Source organism: Choloepus didactylus, chromosome 8 (genome assembly GCF_015220235.1).
Source record: "Choloepus didactylus isolate mChoDid1 chromosome 8, mChoDid1.pri, whole genome shotgun sequence".
Lineage (NCBI taxonomy): Eukaryota > Metazoa > Chordata > Mammalia > Pilosa > Megalonychidae > Choloepus > Choloepus didactylus.
Genome location: NC_051314.1, coordinates 11198477 through 11213773, shown reverse-complemented (window position 1 = coordinate 11213773; position 15297 = coordinate 11198477). Strand labels below are relative to the sequence as shown.

Here is a 15297-nt window from a genome sequence, read left to right as displayed (position 1 = left end):
GCGGTTGGCGGGTTGACCGGTGGCGGTGAGGTCGCGGAGGGTTGGTTGTCATCTCGGAGTAGGGAGCGTCAGAGGTGGCGAGTCGCTGATACTGGACTTGCATGAACGAGGAAAAAATAGCATCCGTTTGTTTCCTTACAAGCTGGACAATTCTGCGGATAATGCAGGGTCCTAAGGTGAGAGCTAGAACAATCATTAGTAGGGGGGCCGAGGAGAGGGAGGAGGTAAGGGAGGAGGGGGGTAAAGATGTGGGACCAATAGCTGGTGGCTTCACGGTCTCTTTTGCGTTGTTCCAGTCCCTCTCGGACCTTCTTTAGGCTGTCCTCGGCGAGACCTGTGGAATTGGCATATACACAGCACTCTTCTCCTAGGGCGGCGCAAAGGCCTCCTTCTTTGAGGAGGAGAAGGTCGAGACCTCGGCGGTTTTGGAGCACTACCTCAGAGAGGGAATTGACAGAATTTTTAAGATGGGAAATAGCGTCTTGTAGGTGACGAATGTCCTCGTCAACAGCCGCCCGGAGGTGAGTTAGGGCGGAGCCTTGACTGGCTAATGCAGCGATTCCGGTGCCAGCGCCTGCAAGACCTAGGAGGGAGGCAATCGTGAGGACGGTGATGGGCTCTCGCTTTTGCAGTGGAGCAGAAGCTGCAGTTGTTTCCAGGCGGAGGAAGAAGTCTTCCTCGCTGTGGTATAGGACCCTAGGGATGAGGACAATCAAGAGGCAAGTTTCATGAGTTGTATTGAGGGTCAGTATGTTAAGGCAGGGGGTAAGTCCTGTAGAGGAGCAGAGCCATTGGGAGGAGTTATGAGGAATGAGAAATTTGGCAGAGCTGCTGGGAGATGAGTAGTTGGCACAAGCTGTGAGGTTGGGAGAGTTACTTGAGCGAGGGCAGATGCACTTTCCTGTAAAGGAGACTGAATGAAAGGTTAGGGGGATGGCAGAGGTATTCCAATTGCATTCCGAGGGGCTGTCCTCTGTGTTTTCTGAAAAGGAGAGGTTGGAGGCTACTGGCTCATACAGGGGGGAGGAAGTGGAGAGGCAAAGCCAACAAGAGGAGGTAAGATTGGGGTAGGAGACATTTAATGAGGTGAAGGTTGCTTGGATAAGGCTGAAGAGGGGAGAGGAGTAATGAGAGGGGGGTAGAAAAGGTTGGGGTGGTGGGGTTGGCGATGCGTTGTTTGCAGCTGAGGTGCGGCTGGTTGGAGCTGAGGTGCGGCTGGAGAGCTGTGGAAAAAGGGGGTTAATGACTTGGTTGGGACCTATGCCAGAGGTTGTTTTTAATGCAGTATTTTGGCATGGTTGGCTTACAGCCTCCTTTTTTATGAGAATAAGTGATTCTCGGTCGGCTCCTTTCTCATAGATTCTGAAGCCCCAAGTTCGACCGAGTAACCAGGAGGGATCAGTGGGTAGCTGCACTGTAAGATTAAGATGTGTGCAGGATCCCTCACTTTCTTGGCCGAGCCAGTTAACTGTAGGGAGTTTGCACCCTGGAGGGGCCCACCTTAAGGTAAGGTATTGATTAGGAACAGGAGGCTTCCAATTAGTGGCTAATGTTTTACACCCCCAGTATGCACAGTAGTACTCGTTGGGGGAATTGCAGTACGATTTTCTAGGATTTGAGGATGGGCACATGTAATATTGGGCCTGGGGATCACTTACCTTTCGAGCGCAGGTTTCTTCGACTCTGGAGACAAAGGTGGCGAAAGGTTTACTCGGCTCCTGGAAGAGCTTGGTGAATTTATTAGGCCGACAGGCAGAGCAGTTGGCAAACGCTCGTAAGGCGATTCCCCGAAGGATAGGCCAAAAGGTGGCGGGTGCATTAATATAGGCGGATGCATTTATAAATGCTCCCGTGCCCAAGTAAGCTTCGGGGTGATGATAGACTCCAGTGGCTGCGTCTTGCTCGCTTTGCCTAGCTGCTTCTGCCTGGAAGTGGGCACGCCAATCAACGAACTGGCCGGGGTTAAGGATGGTATGGGCAAGCGAGGCCCAGTCTTGGGGGAGGCAAAAGTTCATGGCGATATCCTGTAGTAATTGGGAAGCGTATGGGCTACCTAACCCGTCTTCCTTGACGGCCCTGCGAAGCTGCTTGATAGTATTTGAGTCAATGGGATACCAGTAGTACGGTTTCTGTGGTGTGGGGGTAAGGTTAAGAGGAAAGCAGCGAAAAGCATGAGAGAAAGGAGGACGCGCCTGCAGAGGGCCTGGTACGGGAGTGGGGGTAGGGGGAGCGTTGCCCCAAGGGTTGCCTTGAGGTGTAGAAGGCAGCCAGGGGTTGTTAGTCGGCAGGGTGGGAGGAGCGGCGGCAGCTGCCGGTAGCGGCTCCGAGGGGGAGGTCACCGAAGGGGGAGGCGGAAGTGGGAGGCCCCAAGCGTCGCAAGACGGCGGCGCGGTGGGAGTGGCTAAGGCATAAGATGGTGGACTAGCTCCGCCCTGTGAAAGGGCGGGGTAAAGCGCTTGCGGTTTCCGGCCCAGCTTAGGGCTGACGTCATCGCCGGAGCACTTCCTCCCCTCGATGGAAGAAGAAGGAGGAGGAGGAAGTTCGCCATCTTGGCGAGGCTCAGTGTTATTTTGTTTTTTGGGAGTCACTTCGAGCGCGTTGTTAATCTGCTCGACTAAGGACTCTGTGTCCGAATCGTGGTTTACATTAGTATCGCTGTCTGAATCTGTTGACTGGGTTGATAGGGCCTCCTTGGATTTAATGAGGCCTTGATCAGGGGGGAGGGAGCCTTGAAGGCAGGAGCGGATGGTTATTAAGGTGGGGAGCAAGCCGGGAGGGAAGCGCTTGCTCTCATGTTCCATGGCGTTGGTGACCCGATCAATAAGGCGATCATAAGTAACAGGGTCCCAAAGATGGCAAGTGGTGAGCCATGGGTTAAAGGGCAGCAGGAGGTCCCAGTATACTTGCAGCTGCCGGACAGACACCTTACAGCGATGTGTGTCTAGGAGACCAGCCAGAGCACGAACTTGGGGTGCTTGGCGTGCAGATAGACGATTACCCATAGCGGAGTGAGAAAAGAAAAAAGGGGGGTTGATTATTGAGTAAAGAAAATGAGGTAAACCGTGGTCGCGAGGCCGAAGGAGACGGCGAGAATAGAAGGCAGGAGCCTCTAGTAGCGAGAGCAGTTTGGGGGGGGCGGTCGCAAAGAGGCACACCGCGCGAAACAAAGAAACAAAGACACAAAGGACCACAGCAAAGTAATGGAGGGGAAGAGGGAAAGCTACTGGAGGAAGAGTGTTAGGAGGAATGGGGGGACATAGGAAGAGGAGACGAAAGGTAGTCGGGGGTAAGAGTTAGGTTAATGCGGGAAAGGAAGAGCGGCCCGGGCGCGGAGCGGCGTGGGAGAGGCGGCTCCGGACGTGGAGCGGCGAGGGAGAGGCGGCTCCGCGGGGCGGCGAGGGAGAGGCGGCCCTTACTTTGCAGGCGAGGAGAAGGGGAGCTGGAGAGGCGTCCGGGCGAGCGGGTGGTTTTACTGGACCGCTGCGTGGAGAGGACTTTTAATCCCAGTGCCCCACGTTGGGCGCCAGTTGCGGTCGCAGTTGATCCGTCTGTGTGGGGGGGTGGTGGCCGGTTGCTAAATCCTAGGCTCTCAGGACTGCTTGGAGGGCACCGGCGGCGGGGGCTCTTTCCCGGAGGCGAGGGCGAGGCGGGGGACTTGGCCAGGTCCCCGGCGGGGGCGTGCAAAGTATGGAGGGCGGCGAGAAAGGAACAGGCGGGACACGGTTCTTTTAGGGTGAAGAAGCCAAGAGAGAGAGCTTTATTAGGGGAGAGTACAAGCTTATATCGGGCGGTTTAGAGGGCGGGGTAGCTGTAGGGGTTAAAGGCTTGGATTGGTTCTGAGAGGGCGTGGAGGTTGATTGAAAAGGGGCGAGAGTTGCTCCGGTAACGGTATGCGCACTGGTGGTGATGGGAGTTGCACTGGCAACGGGGAGTGTCCGGGCAAGATAAGGGGGTGGGGAAAAGGCGGTTCCCTCCGGCAAGCCTCCCCTAACAGTGGTATTTTGGGTGAGGAAATGGGGCCTGCCTCCGGCCTCACTTTCCCAGGACCGGGGGGCTGTAGAGGGCGCTGTCGCCCGTGCCCACCACCCTCCCCAGGGGCTGATCAGGTCCCCCAGCCCAGGCCCGCCAAGTTGAAGCACGTAATCAGTGTCCCGCAGTCAACAAGAGGATACGTTCACTGAAGAAAGGCCGATGGCATCCAGAACACCTATGTCAGCTGGGAAGGCACATACCTGGCGTCTGCTTGTCCTTCACTCCTGGGTTCTCATTTCAAAATGGCTTTCTCCAAAATATCTCTGGGCTGCTGTCCCTTAGCTTCTTTCTCTCAGCTCCTGTGTGTCCTTGCTTGTTTCTCTGAGGGTGTTTCTCTCTAAGCATCTGGAGTCCTCTCTTAGCTTCTCCAGGGCAAACTCTGGGCTTCATCACTTACCTAAGTATCTCCAAAGATCTTTTGCTCTGCATCTGCAAGCATCTGTGTCTATGTCTGCCCCTGAGCTCTCTTAAGGACTCCAGTAAGCTAATCAAGACCCACCTGAATGGTGGGGTCACACCTCCATGGAAATAATCTAATCAGAAGGTTTCACCCATAGTTGGGTGGGTCAATCTCCATGGAAACAACCTAACCCAAAGTTTCCATCTACAGTAAGTCTGCACCCACCAGAATGGATCAAAAGAACATGGCTTTTACAGTGGGCATAATAGATTCAAACCAGCACATCCCTCTATTATTAGCTCCTTGTAATAGTGTCATACATCTGCTCTAGTTCATGAAAGAACTTTTAAATATTTTTACAGTTAATAACAGACATTGTCAACAAGATTCACTGTGTCATACATTCACATATTTTAACCTCCAACTTTCCTTCTGGTGATATACATGACTTTAAACTTCCCCTTATCATCACAGTCACATGCCATTTAGTACTGTTAATTCTTCTCACAATAACATGCTGTCATCACTTCTGTCCATTTACAAATATTTAAGTTCAACCTAGTTAAACATTCTGCCCTGCTAAGCAACTGCTCCCCAATCTTTAGCCTCATTCTACATTCTGGTACCTATATTCTACATTTCATTTCTGAGTTTATGTATTACAATTAGTTCATATCAATTAGGTCATACAATATTTGTCCTTTTGTGTCTGACTTATTTCACCTAACATAATGTCCTCAAGGTTCATCTAAGTTGTCATGTTCTTCAGGACTTCATTCATTCTTACTGCTGAGTAATATTCCACCATTTGTATATACCACAATTTGTTTATGCATTCACCTGTTGATGAACACTTGAGTTGTTTCCTTCTTTTTGCAATTGTGAATAATGCCACTATGAATATCAATGTGCAAATGTGTACCTGTTTTCAGATAGCAGAATTCCAGATCATAAGGCAACTCTATACTTAGCTTTCTGAGGAACCACCAAAACATCCTGCACAGCAGCTATATCATTTTATATTCCTACCAGCAGTGAATAAGTGTTCCAATTTCTCCATACCCTCTCCAGTACTTGTAGCTTCCGGTTTAATAGTAGTCATTCTAGTAGCTGTGAGATGATATCTCACTGTGGTTTGATTTGAATTTCCCTAATAGCTAGTGAAGCCAAGCATCTTTTCAGGTACTTTTTTTGATATTCAAGATCTTTATTGATTTAACTAACAGAAACCATTGGTGAGAGTTTAATTTTTTTCTTAATATCTAAACTCCTGCTTGTTTTGAAGGACAGTAAAAAAAAAAAAAAACTTATCATGGGATCACACAGAACTGCCTCAAAGACTGCACAGTGTCCTCTGCTCTCCATTCAAAACAGTGAAATGGATGGGAGAGGTAAGGGGACAACCACACCAGGAAGAAGAAGGGAAGAGCAAGGAAAGTGCTGGCAGTCTCCACTTTTCCAATTAGAATGGATGGAAGTGGGCCACTGGTGGCACTAAGGCAGGGAAGGGAATTTTCTTTGTAAAATATTTTACAGATGCCTAAAATGGACAACTGTATACGTAAGTGTCCTCTGGGCTCTCCCAGACACCTTCTTTAGGGTTTACCCCCTGGGGTAGCAGAGGGCTTCCTCATTCAGGTGGAGAGTTGGGCTCCAACTTCAGATGAAGGAAAGGAACTAGTTCACGGTACTCAGTGACTCAGATACAGACATCAGGAGCAGGAAGGCTCACCCACACAAGTCACCCATCTTCTCTACTCTACATAGTGTTTCTTTCCACTCCAATGGCTTCAAGTAGAAATTACCCTCGGTGTGTGCCTGGATTTTTGTTTTTTGAAGACTACAATGGAGGGGGAAGTGATACACTGAGGGGCTGGAATGGATGCTAGATTCATAGAATCCTCTTAGCTTGAAATGTTCAGGAATTCCAGTTTTAAGCAGTGACAAGAGCTCCTTTTGGAGGTTTCAATGTGGTCAAAGGATTATCAAGCATTGCAGCATCTTTTTGCCAGTCTCCCTCATTTAGAAAGGTAACAGAGGGAGAGTTTAAATACCCTGGAGAATCTGTTTCATTTCAGTAATATTTTCCACTTGGCACCCGTGACATATAGTTTGATCTGCCAGGTTTGCAGGCAGAGGTTAAGCAAAGAGAAAATCACAGACCATCTGAACAGGGACTCAAAGACTTCTCCTAAATCTAAGCTTTGACAAAAGGTATCAACTTCCAGGACCAGCCCAGAGAAAGAAATTTAAATTCCAGAGGATGGGAAAGATGAAGGGAATGATTAATTGGAAAAATTAGCATGAGTCAACCATCTTTATATAGCCTTTAGCAAGAAATTTCTGTAAACTGGTCTCAAGGAAATGCCAATGCTAAACTGAAAACCCATTAATTCCTATTACAGAAATGCTCCTGCATATAAGGATTCTAAAAAGTGTGACCCAACTGGATCAAGATTGGATTTCATCTTTTCTTACAAGCTGAGAGGTAACTAACTGTGGGAGTAACTACTTCCCCTTCAGAATCTAGACATAAATCACCCTCCCAAAGAAACAATCCTTCTTTAAAACATATACAACCCCCTCCCAGATGTCATGGATGAGTAAGTGATTAATAAATAGCTGCCCATATGCAGGTAGTCCAGATGACATGCCAAGAAGGGAAAGCTCTGAACCAGGTAGAGAAGAGCAGTAGGGCCTCCTCTCTAAAGAGCAATGCAAAAGGGGAAGGGCCCTGGGCTTCAAGCAGCTAGTAATCAGGAGAGGGAAAAAGATTGTCTCCCTGATGTTGCTGCCAACAGGCTGAGCCCCTTACCAAGTGTCTTGATTCAAAGCAGGCATTAACATATACTAGCTGAAGGATGGACTCCCAGAGTATGAAGAATGAAAAGTTTCATTCTCAAAGAACCAAGCTCCCCAGGTGCCAAAGAGGTCCTGAGCAAGCTTCTTATGCAAATTACAGTTGCAACTTAAAATTTTTCAAGAGTATGTAAAGTGCAATTTGGATTTTAATTAAAATCAGAACAGGGATATATTAAGCAAACAAACAAAAATACTTTTCTGGTCATCAAATTTTGGGACTCAAAGCATCCCCAAAGCACTGGAGATCCAACTTATTCCTGAGAGACATCAACCATCACAAAAGGTTTTCACTCTTTGAACTACTCACATTTTATAGCAGAAACACAAAAAGTTCCTCAGATATCTTTCTCCCTTCTGTCTAAAATGTATTCACAAATAGTCTTTTCATAGTTAAAAAGAAAAACAGTTTTCTTGCTTAACCTGTTGGCCTGTTGCTCTCACCCTAGGATCTGATTGCTTACTAAGAGGGTTCAGGGCACCAAATTCAACACGAAATCCCCAAGACACCAGTGGCTATTTCACTGGTCTTTCTTATGAGGTGATGGATGTGTCTTTCCGTGAGGGAAGTCACTCTTCTGAGATTATTGTGATAGTCATGGGAGATTGGAGTAGGGAAGATGGAGATGAAAAAGCAAAGGGGTGAGAAAAGAATGAGGCTTTCATGATCAACTGACAGCCAGGAAGAATAGTCCAGTTTTACAAACCACCCACTACTAACTCCAAATATGCACACCCAAAACTAGAGGGGAAGGAGGGAGCTCCTGAGGGCTGGGAGACAAAGGCTGATGGCCCAGAACAGCAGACCCTTCCACAGACATTTCCCACCTCTCTAACACTGGAAGACGTTTAATTAAAAAGTTGCTGTTCAGAACAGTACTGAAAACATACCTAAAAATAGATCTGTAGTCATTTTAAAAATAAATGGTCACTCCTCAGATAAGGGGAGGGACAGATATCAGATACCAACACTTGAGGTACCTTTGACGTGAATTTGAAAAATGGGCTGGCTGAGAAAAAGAAAGGAAAGGAAGTGGGGGCAGGGGGGAAGAAGGGGAAATTCACAGTACAACAGGAAGCTAAGAAAATTGGGAAGAACATGTTTATAAGCCCATGCTTATCTATCCCAGAAGCCAAAGAAAGCAGGTCTACAAAGGAAAAAAAAATTCTGAATGTCAACTTCAAATTGAAAATATAAGAAATTGTAATCCAAGGCAATAAATATCCCAATGCCCATTGGATTGTAAATCAGTGACTGCTGAGACTGGGTACTCAAATGGCTCAATGCTCTTCAGAGGTCAATCTTAAGTATTACCCATTATCTCAGGCCTTATCCAACATGTGGAGGCCAAAGTGCCTCTATTACTTGGTATACACCTGCTTGGGGGGAGAGAAAATCACCTGGATAAATCCGAGTACAAGAGGACCCTGGAGCAATCAGATGCAAGCAGCGAGGAATGGGAGAAGAGGAAAGAAAAGTTGGTTACTAAGGACTTCCCTCTGATGTAAAGTTTTAAATATTTTACACAAACATGCTAAGCAAAGAAATGGGAAGATGAACTATAATACTAAAGACACAAGACATTCCTCCCAGAGGAAGGAGGGGAATCAGACCTTGAAACAGTGTCAGAGTAATGCTTCCAGAGCTGCACAAACTGTGCTCTGTCCTTAAGGAAAAATACCCCAAGGTCAGAAGGAAAGCTCTCCTTTTGTTCATCATTTCCTTCAATAGTTTTAAAGACTCCCAACCCAGGCTCCTGCAGGACTGTAGCACACGTGGGATACAAGGAGGCGAGACAGAAGGTTAGGAACATGAACAATGCTGAACCCATCAAACTTCTGTATCCCTTCCCAAATTCCCCAGTCAGGGAGTCATTGGTAGGTTGTAAATATGATTTGAGACAAAAGGAGAAAAAAATTGGGTGGGTGGGGGTGTTGCAATAGAAAAATAACCAGGGAAGCCAGCATTTAACTGTTTTCCTCTGTGGGCTGCTTAGTTGTACAGAAATATGCTAAGGGCCATCAATCTAATCTAACTGGGAAGGGGAACAGGAAACAGGGAGAGGATATGATCAGATGAAGCTCATCTCATCATTTGGCACCAGAGGAAGTGGAGGCGGTGGAGACTGCAAGGGGGACATCTGACACTGCCTCTTCTGTCTTTTCAATGTTGATCCTATTGGCCAAATCAGGTGCACACGTTTCAATGTTGTTGCATTTCCTCTGATCTTGCCGGGAGTCAGATGTCCATCTCAAACTGAGCATCATCCCCATCTGCATGCTTCCTGTCGTGATTGTTCAAGTTATTTAAATTGTTTACTTCTACTTTGGAGTCTTCAATTAAGGTGCCAGGGCTAGTCACTCCTGGGATATTAGGCGGGGTTTGAGCCATGCGAGAATTGCGACGATCCAACAGAAACTTTCTATCATAAATGACTGGGGTACCTCCCAGCGTGGTGGAGAAGAGCGTCCCCCGGGCGTGGTGCAATAGTCTTGAGGTAGCTGCGCGGCGTCGCTGATGCGCACGGTGCGGGTGGGGACGGCGCGGCTCTGGCTGGGCTGGTGGCCGCCGCCGGCGGATGAGGACACGGCTCTGCACGCAAGCTCTCAGACTTTGTCTGGAGGGCAGGCGGGCGGCAGTGGCTGCCGGGCCGGGCTGCTCTGGCTCCCCAGGCGGGCAGAACTACAGGCGCGGAAGGATGCGCCACACTCGTTCCTCGCTCGCTGCCTCTGGCTCCCTGGTCCTGCTCTGCTCCGCCTCCGCCAGCAACTTCAGCAGCAGCAGTGGCGGCGAAGACGGCAACCAGAAGGGCTCCTGTAGTTTTTAGCCATCTGTATTTCCTCTTTGGAAAGATGCCTATTCATGTCTTTTTTCCATTTTTAAATTGGGTTGTCTTTTTATTCTTGAGTTGTAAGAGTTCTTTATATTTGCAGGATATCAAACCCTTATCAGATATGTGGTTTTCAAGTATGTTCTCCCATTGAGTCAGTTGCCTTTTCACCCTTTTTACAGTGTCTTTTGAAGCACTGAAATATTCGATTTTGAGGAGTTCCCATTTATCTATTTTTGCTTTCATTGCTTGTGCTTTGGGTGTAAAGTCTAAGAAATTACCACCTATTACTAGATCTTGAAGATATTTCCCTACATTTTCTTCTAGGAGTATTATGGTGTTGGTTCTTATATTTAGGTATTGATCCATTTTGAGTTAATTTTTTAATAATGTATGAGATAGCAGATCGTTTTCATTCTTTGGATTATAGCAGTTCACCCAATACCATTTATTTGAGAGACTGTGATGTCCTATTTGAGTGGATTTGCGAACCCTGACAAAAATCAATTGACCGTAGATCTGAGGATCGATTTCTGAACTCTCAATTTGATTCCATTGATCAATATATCTCTCTATATTGCAGTACCATGCTGTTTTGACCACTGTGGCTTTATGACATGCTTTAAAGTGAGGAAGTGTGATACCTCCCACTTCATTCTTCTTTTTCAAGGTGTTTTGGGCTATCTGAGGTCCTTACCTTACAAATAAAATAGATTATTACCTCTTACATTTCTATAAAGTAGGCTGTTGGAATTTTGATTTCTATTGCATTGAATCTGTCAATCAATTTAGGTAGAACTGACATGTTAATGACATTTAATCTTGCAATCCATGAGCACAGAATGTCTTTCCATTTATTTAGGTCTTCTTTGATTTCTTTTATTAATTGTTCCAGTTTGCTAAAGCTGCCCGGATGCAAAATACCAGAAATGGATTGGCTTTTGTAAAGGGGGTTTAATTGGTTACACAGTTACAGTCTTAAGGCCATAAAGTGTCCAAGGTAACACATCAACAATTTGGTACCTTCACTGGAGGATGGCCAATGGCATCTGGAAAACCTCTGTTAGCTGAGAAGGCACGTGGCTGATGTCTGCTCCAAGTTCTGGTTTCAAAATGGCTTTCTCCCAGGACGTTTCTCTCTAGACCACAGCTCCTCTCAGTCAATCTCAGTTGCTCTTGGGGTGTTTTTCCTCTCTTAGCTTCTCCAGAGCAAGAGTCTGCTTTCAAAGGCCATCTTCAAAATGTCTCTGTAAACTGTAGTTCCTCTTTCAGCTCCTATGCATTCTTCAAAGTGTCCCTCTTGGCTGTAGCAAGCTCAACCCTTCTGTCTGAGCTTATATAGTGCTCTAGTAAACTAATCAAGGCCCATGCCAAATGGGCAGTGCCACACCTCCAAGGAAATTATCCAATCAGAGCTATCACCTACAATTGGTTGGGTCAAATCTCCATGGAAACATTCAAAGAATTACAATCTAATCAACACTAATATGCCCACCCACACAAGATTGCATCAAAGATAATGGCATTTTGGGGGACATAATAGATTCAAACCAGCACAATAATATTTTGCAGTTTTCTGTGTACAGGTCCATTACGTCAGTTCAAGTTTGCTATAGTGCTGTCATACAAAATACCAGAAATGGATTGGCTTTTTAAAGGGGATTATTAGGTTACAAATTTACAGTTCTAAGGCCATAAATGTGACCAAACTAAGGCATCAACAGGAGGATTCCTTCACTGAGGAAAGGCTGATGCCTCTGGAACACCTCTGTCAGCTGTGAAGGCACATGTTTGGCATCTGCTGGTCCTTTGCTCTTGGGTTGCATTTCAAAATGGCTTTCTCCAAATGTCTCTGGGCTTGTCTCTTTTAGCTTCTCTCAGCTCCCTGCTTGGTTCTCCTGGGACATTCCTCTCTAAGCGTCTGGGGGTCCTCTCTTAGCTTCCCTATGGCAAACTCGGGGCTTCATCTCTCAGCTTACTATCTCTAAACATCTTTCTGTCTGTATCTCCAAGTTTCTGGGTCTGAATTGGTTCTTCACTTCTCCTGGGTGCAAATTCTGGATTACATATCTTAGCTTCCCTCCAAAGTGTCTCTCTCAGCTTCTCTGAGCTCCTTCTCTCCATGAGCTCTTTTAAAGTACTCCAGTGAACTAATCACTGGATGGGTGGGGTCACACTTCCATGGAAATGTTCTAATCAAATTTCTCACCTACAGTTGGTTTGTCACATCTTCATAGAAACAACCTAATCAAAAGGTCCCACCCTAATCAAAAGACTAATAAGTCTGCTCCCACAAGATTACATTAAGGTACATGGCTTTTGTGGAGGACATAATACATTCAAAGCAACACAAAATCCTTGGTTAAGTTTATTTCTAGATATTTTATTCTTTCAGGTGTTATTGTAAATGTAATCTTTTTCTTGAGTGTTTCCTCACATAGGTCATTACTACTGTATAGAAACACTTGATTTTTGTGTATTGATCTTGTATCCTGCCACTTTGCTGGACTCGTTTATTAGCTCAAGTAGATTTACTGTCATTTTTTTTTCTGGGTTTTCTAAATATACAATCATGTCATCTGCAAATAGTGGCAGTTTTTATTCCTTCCTTTCCAATTTGGATGCTGTTCTGGTTTGCTAAAGCTGCCAGAATGCAAAATACTAGAAATGGATCAGCTTTTATAATGGGCATTTATTTGTTCACAAATTTACAGTTGTAAGGCCATGAAAATATCCCAGTTAAGACCTCAATAGGATGCTACCTTTTCTGAAGAAAGGCCTATGGCATCTGGGGTTCCTCTGTCACGTGGGAAGGCACATGGCTGGAGTCTGCTGGGCATCTCCTGGGGTTAACTTCTGGTTTCCATTGCTTTCTCAAAAATGTCTCTGGGATTCCGTCTTAACTTCTCTCTCTCAGCTCCTGTGCATCCTTGCTTGTTTCTCCCAGGGCATTTTTCTCTAAGTGTCTGGGGGTCATCTCTTATCTTCTCCAGGGAAAGCCCTGGATTTCATCTGTTTCTCTCCTGGTTCTGGTTTCAACAGTGTCTCCAAAATATCTCTGGGCATTTTCTCTCTAAGTGTCTGAGCTCTCTTCAAAATATCTATGTCTTTTATCCTCTCATAAAGGAGGCCAGTAAATGAAATAAGACCGATCTTTAATGGGCAGGGTCACATCTCCATGGAAATAATCTAATCAAAAGTTCCCACCCACAATAGATTTGTCTTCACAAGATTGGATTAAAGTACACAGTATTTTAGTAACATAACAGATTCAAACCAGCACAGACGCATTTTATTTCTTTTTCTTGTGTAATTGCTCTAGCTAGAGCTTCTAGTACAATGTTGAATAACAGTGGTGAGATTGGGCATCCTTTTCTTGTTCCCAATCTTAGAGGGAAAGCTTTCAGTCTCTCACCATTGAATATGATGTTAGCTGTAGGTTTTTCATACGTGCCCTTTATCATGTTGAGGAAGACTCCTTTGATTCCTACCTTTTGAAGTGTTTTTAGCATGAAAGGATGCTGAATTTTGTCAAATGTCTTTTCTGCCTCAATGGAGAAGATCATGTGGTTTGTCCCTTTTCATTGTTAATGCAGTGTAATACATTAATTGATTTTCTTGTGTTGAACTACCCTTGCATACCTGGAATGAAGACTACTTGATCATGATGTACGATTCTTTTAATATGCTGTTGAATTTGATTTGCAAGTATTTTGTTGAGGATTTTTGCATCTATATTCATTAGAGAGATTGGTCTGCAGTTTTATTTTCTTGTGGTATCTTTATCAGACTTTGGTATTAGGGTGATTTTGGCTTCATAGAATGGTTGGATAGTGTTCTTTCTTATTCAATTTTCTGGAAGAGTTTGAGCAGGAATGATATTAATTCTTCTTGGAATGCTTGTTAGAATCCACCTGTGAAGTCATCCTAACATGGGCTTTTCTTTGTCGGTAGGTTTTTGATGACTGATTCAATCTCTTTTCTTGTAATTGGTCTGTTGAGGTCTTCTATTTCTTCTCAAGTCAGTGTAGTTTGTTCATGTGTTTCTAGGAAGTTGTTCATTTCATCTAAGTTGTCTAGTTTGTTGGTGTACCGTTGTTCATAGTATACTTTTGTATTGATTTTTATTTCTGTGGGTTAAGAGTAATGTCCCCCCTCTCATTTCTGATTTTATTTATTTGCATCTTCTCTCTTTTGGCTTTGTCAGTCTAGCTAAGGGTTTGTTAATTTTATTGATCTTAAAGAACCAACTTTTGGTTTTATTGATTCTATTTTTTTTTTATTCTCCATTTCATTAGTTTCTGCTCTAATCTTTCTTAGTTCTTTCCTTCTGTTTGCTTTGGGATGAGTTTGCAGTTCTTTTTCCAGTTTCTCCAGTTGGTTGATTAGGTCATTGAATTTAGCGTTCTTCCTTTTTAATGTAAGCTTTTAGGGTTATACATTTCCCTCTCAGCACTGCCTTCACTGCATCCCATAAGTTTTGATACATTGTTTTCTTGTTTTTGTTCATCTCAAGATATTTACTGATTTCTCTTGCAATTTCTTCTTTGACTCACTGATTGTTTAATAGCATATTGTTTAAGCTCCATGTATTTGTGTATTTTCCAGTTCTCTGTTTCTTATTGATTTCCACCTTAATTCCATTATGATCAGAGAAAGTGCTTTCTACAATTTTGATGTTTTAAAATTTATTAAGACCTTTTTTGCATCCCAGCATATGGTCTATCTTAGAGAATGTTCCATTAGCACTGAGAAGAATGTATATCCTTCTGTTTTGGGGTGCAATGTTCCACATATATCTGTTAGGTCCAGTTCATTTTTCAAATTATTTAAGTTTTCTGTTTCCTTATTGATCCTCTGTTTAGATTTTCTATCTATTGTAGAGAGTGGTATGTTGAAGTCTTCCACTATATGGTGGAAATGTCTATTACTCCCTTCAGTTTTGCCAGTGTTTGCCTCATTTTCTTGAGAGCAACTTGATTAGGAGCTGTTCTGGTTTGCTAATGCTGCCATTATGCAAAACACCAAAATGGATTGGCTTTTATAAAGGGGGTTTATTTGGTTACAAAGTTACAGTCTTAATGCCATTAAGTGTCCAAGGTAAGGCATCAACAGGGTACCTTCACTGAAGGATGGCCAATGGCATCCAGAAACCTCTGTTAGCTGGGAAGGCAC

The 15297-nt window shown here is 44.8% G+C and overlaps 1 pseudogene; it reads right to left on the bottom strand.

The window, feature by feature from the left end:
• Window positions 1–9530: 9530 nt before the first annotated feature.
• Window positions 9531–15297, bottom strand: part of LOC119542535 — a 30418-nt pseudogene continuing 24651 nt past the window's right edge.